The following is a 5422-nucleotide window of genomic DNA, read 5'->3' as shown; positions in this document are numbered from 1 at the left end:
CTCCTCATCAACTGGCCATGCTAACCACAGTGCAATTTTTTTAGTCTTTGTCACCTTTAATCAACAGTCCCAAACAATTCCTGAATTCATTGCAGAAAGATAATGTAATCACATGGAAAACGTTATGAAAATTTACGAGAAGTTTAAACAGATAAACTACAGGTCTTTTTGTTTGGTGTTGGTAATCTCAGATGCAAGAAGTAAGGATAAAATGTGATTATGAGGCCCATGATCAAGTGAGTTTGGCCTCAGATTTTCCATCATCTTTTTAGTCGCTTTCGGATAGCAATTCTGGTCTTGCAAATTATTTTTCCTTCATAACACAATGGTTCATCCCAGTCTTAGAATTAAATCATTTTGAGATGAGTGACAGCACATTTTTAATATATCCTGAAAATTATTCAGAAGGAAATAAGGGTAAGGTGGAGAGGAGAAAAGTATTATTGACTGGATTTTAAAGAATATCCTCCTCTGCAGTGCAGTGCAGATAACAAAGTCTATTCTGTTTCTTTCCTTGATAAGATTATAGAAAGTAACTTCATTTACATCTTCTCTGTAAACATTAGCCAATCCACTACATTATACACAACTTGGACTGTTAACAGTATTTTAAATTCACTTGTAATTAACCTTTAAGGGATTTTCATTTGTCATGACTGTAAAACAAACTTGTGTTTGAGTCTTAACAGCTGTGCTTCCTAAGCCTTGGGATTTCTTTGTTTGGGAAAAATAATCCAAACTTCTGATATCTAAGTGTAAAAAATATTACCAAAGAGAGCATTTTCACCTCTGTTGCACAAACACCACAACCACTTTTGGATGTTTTTATTGAAAAGCATTTTGTGAGTCTTTTCTGGGTCAGATTTCTTCCTGTATATATGCTTTGCTGATTGTGGTAACGTTAAATCCATCACATTAAAATTTAATAATTCATCTGAGCCTTGAAAAAAAAATAAACTAGAAGTCTCATAAGTTTAGAAGGAAGCAAGATTTATACACAAAAGCTATTGTGACACCATCTCTTGCAGAATGCAATGGGAAAGCTTGAGAAGTTTACCAAAGGGAAGGCTTCGCAAGTTCTCTTTTTGGACAGAAGTCCAGATGGATTTCTCAACCTGCAGCTCTTCTGTTAAGTTCTAGAGAGGCACCCAGAGGAAGTGTCTTGCCAGATTACCTCATCAGGCAAGAGACAGCAGTACAGCTACCTATATTTTTCAAATCTGGTTTCACCTGGTGTTCAACAATTGCACCCAGGCTTTGTCTCAGAGCAGTGATGGCTCCTAGCTCTTCAAGAAGGCTGAACTGCTTTGAAAAACACTTTAAAAACCTCAGAACTTTAAAGAAGTTACACAGCTACAAGTCTTCAGCTGAAAAATGGCTTCAGCTGCCACCTCCTCTAGCACACGAACACCACTAGAACCCCCCAAAAGTGCCACAGCTTTTCAGGGTGCCTGTGGTTGAGAGGTAAAAGAGAGGTTGTAGTCCTGATAGACATTGAAAGAGGAGACTGATCCAGCCAGTAGTGCTGTAGAAAGGTTCAATATGAGTGCTAATGGGTGAAGAGGGGCAGGGAAAGAAGGATGGTAAATCAGTTACAGCCAGGCAGCGACAGCCACTGGAGAAAGGGCTAGGGACACATCACAAAACGGATCTCTAGGATCCTGGCATCCCAACAGGATGTCTATCTGCAAAGTTAATGTAGCCCATCACAAAACAAGGAATGTAAGGAAATTCTGGCCTAGATTCCACGAATTACTCCAAAATCCTCCTCTTTTGTGCTGATCCCTCACTGACACAAGCCAAATCTCACCTATTGCCAGCATCCTTGTTCAAAGTGTTGCATGAGCAATTTCCATTCATCCATTCAGCAAAATGAAAACTTCTCATTTCATGTGTAACCACTGGTAGATTACACTTGATTACCTATATAATGGTGAAGCATATATTACTTTAGTCTACAGTGCAACTTCGTCCATCCCTTACTTTGTTCGTCTTTGCTCTTGCACTGTTGCTGAATCTTTTAATTTCCCTAACCAGCACTGTTTGAGAAGTTATTAAGCAGCACATAGTGTCTGATACCCTTTTTAATAGCTAGCTTGCCTGCTGCAGAGCAGACAATTGCTGCATAGCAGCAATTAGACGGAAACAAAAAAGCTGAGTCTTAAAGCAGCTTAATATAAAATTAAAGACAATTTTATCAAAAAATAACATCCTGATAAAATCAAAGGGATTTACTCTAGTTGTGTGTTCTCTGAAAGTCTGTGTAGAAGTGCTGGGGAAAAAAATATCATCAACAAAACCTGTTTAAACCTTGAGCATCAACAATTCTCATTTTACAGACTTGCTCAAAACAAGCCAGGGCAAAATTTCTGTTAAGAGAATAAAACTCTGAACTTGATGCCATTTGACAAAAATTATACTTTCCTTGCCACCTGTCAGTCAGATTTTCAGGCAATTTTTCCTTCTAGCCTTTCTAACTCAGATCTAACTGTAAGTTCCTACCTGCTTTTTTTCCCCCTGAGCATTGCAGAGCATTGGTTTTCCTCCTCCCATTGCCTGTTTTCCCTCTCTCCTTAGGATCTGCTAGGCAAAGCAACTTGCTCTCCCTCTTCATGTTTTCTCCTCCATCTCTTCTTTCTCCAAATCCTTTTCCTCACCTACCTCAGCCCATCTCCTCCAATGTCAAGAAACAAGATCTAGAGGACTTGGCACTGGATTGGGAATCTGAAGGCTCATATCCCGGTCCCACCTCTGCCATTACTTTCTTGCATGACTAATTTTGGATGAGTAATCTAATTTCTCTTATGCTTTGGTGATAATGATATTTTGACACCTTTGTAAAACACTTTTGCATGATCTAATACAAAGGATTACATTTGTGTTCTCCCTCCAGCCATTTTTGCCAAGGTTAGGAGGCCCATTTCTTAGCATAATTCACATTGCCAAAAGTTCCTTTACATCCCCTCTCTATTCCAAATGCTCATGTGTCACAGCTCCCCTTTATTGCCCAAACTATTAGTATGGAGACTACAGACTGCTGGAGAGATGCAGTGCGAAGCACCATACCACAACCTAGTCCAGGGCAGACAAAAGAACACACAGCTGGTAGCAATAATTTAATTGGAAGCCCTACAATGGGAAGAGCTGCCTGTGCTGCCCTGGATGAGCTTGGCATTCTCCCAGGCGTAGATATTACTGAACAATACTGCTCAAAATAAGACCATCCCCCAAAGGAAAAGAAATCTGTGAACAGCAATCTGGGAGAGCTTTCTTTCCTACAGTGCAAAGAGCAACTGTTCAGGGAATGTTCTGCTAAGCGGACAGGAGAGCTAGCATTTTATTCTTTTTTTAATGTCGCATTGTTGAGAGAGAAAAGTATTTTCATATGCCAAAAAAAGGTACATATTTAAATCTTTTTATTAAAAAAAAAAGAAATAAAAGGAGGCAATTCTACTAGACAAGTGAATTGAACAGAGCAATTTGAAGGGCAAATAATACTAAGGCCAGATCTTGCATTTGCCATGAAAGACAGAAACAGACTCTACATCAAGATAAAAGAGCTTTGTACGAGAATAGAAAGAAAGCAAGGAAGACAGTACATCAGTTGCAAAAAAATATATGGGTGTGAAAAAACTGAGAAGTCTGTAGGAGTTCAGAACATCAGTTCCATTAGCAACTTCACCACTCAAGAAAAGCTTAGACGAGTCAAAACAGCTATCACCATTATTATTGGCTAAGAATAGACATTGTGCTTATTTCGCTGACTGACACTCAGAATAACAATCATGATAAGAATAAAAATATCAACTACCTTTTATAGAACACTTTTTTATTTGTAGCTCTGAAAATGCTTTGCAAAGAAGTTCAGCATCTTCATCTCTATTTCACAGAAGAAAAAAATCAGATGTGCCAAGGGGAATTACTTGCCCAAGGTCAGAAAGGAAAGCAAGAAAATTGTTTTCCATGCCAAGCTAAAACACGCACAAAGACTGAAAACAAAGTCTTTTGTTGCAGCTCTTCATTGTTTGTTTTGCGCATTAGTGCACCATTGAAAGTGTTTTATGTTCTGAGACCAATATAAGTAAGCTTTATGAAGAGGAAAGATTTGAAAGGCAAAGCAATGTGGCCTACAAAAACAGGGCGAAGTGAAAAAGAGTGCCAGATGCATAGCTACCCTAGAGCAAGAGCACTGGTGATTATGAGGGATGGAGGCATATGCCACAATATTGAGACAGACATGTATGTAATGGGGAGTGAATGGGGTAAAAAAAAAGCAAGCAGAGCTATAGGTGGGAGACAAAGTCTTAGTAGATAACAGAAAATATCAGCAGGCATGAGGAATGTACTACAAGTAGAAGTAGTGTTCAATAATCACTTCACAAGGAAAATTACAGATACAGTGTTCAACTGAAGAGAAGTTGTAAGGTATTGAAGTAAGAGGGTGGAGTGGGAAGCCCACGCATGTAAAATCCAACTCCTGGGAAATAAATACTCATGATCAGGCATTTTGATGAAAGGCATATACTTGTATCAGACTGGGTACCTGGTACCTGTACAAAGGAATCCAGCATCTCAGCACGTATCACTTACAAAATCCTCAATGTGGTTTCATGTCTGACAGGCAGTGTCATTGGTCCGAACCACCTCAGATAAGACACATATTCACTAACAACCACATAAGATGGTGAAACCCAGAACACCACATTTAAAAAGGGTTGAGAGCGCAATGTTTATATAATGAATACATGAATTCAGAAATGTTGAAACAGTACTAGTGGAAGGCATGGGGATAGCAAAAAGGAGAACTCATTTTTTGTTTTGCACGGAACAACAATAATGGAATATAAAGAGTAAAGGGATGTAATCACAGTTTTGAGGTCACAGAGAAGGATGTTAAATACTGGCTGGTAAGTGATGAGGCGGTGAGATTTGCAGCTTGGAAGTAATAAATCCATTTAGACATCAAGGAGGAGGATACGGATTGCTGCAATGTGGGAGTAACAGAAGAGGGCAGAAGATACAACAAGGAGGCCAGTGCCAGTGATACTGTATCAGCTGAAGGGTAGACAGCCAATGCATTGACAACTGTGTCAGTTAAAAGGACATTGAGGAAAAATCAACTTGGTGCATGTTATTATATAAAGCAGCAGCAGCAGGGTTTGGCAGCAGCACCAGTATGTGTAGAGCAGGAGAGAAAAGACAAAATGTGCCTAAATCTGAGAGTCTATTTTTGCTCTTTTACTCCAGTAATAATAATGGTGCAGTGTTCCTTTGGTGCCAGTTGCAACCTTTTACTGAGATTGCTTTGACTTTAACGGTTGCAAGAGATGCCAGGAAAAGAAGGTAATGCAGCTGCTCTTTTCCCTTGTCTTTTTACAATGTCACAGCAAAATAAATTTGCATAACTCCAAAATGGAAAATA

Source organism: Mesitornis unicolor, unplaced genomic scaffold (assembly GCF_000695765.1).
Source record: "Mesitornis unicolor isolate BGI_N332 unplaced genomic scaffold, ASM69576v1 scaffold37865, whole genome shotgun sequence".
NCBI classification, from domain to species: domain Eukaryota; kingdom Metazoa; phylum Chordata; class Aves; order Mesitornithiformes; family Mesitornithidae; genus Mesitornis; species Mesitornis unicolor.
Note: the sequence above shows the minus strand (reverse complement) of the source record.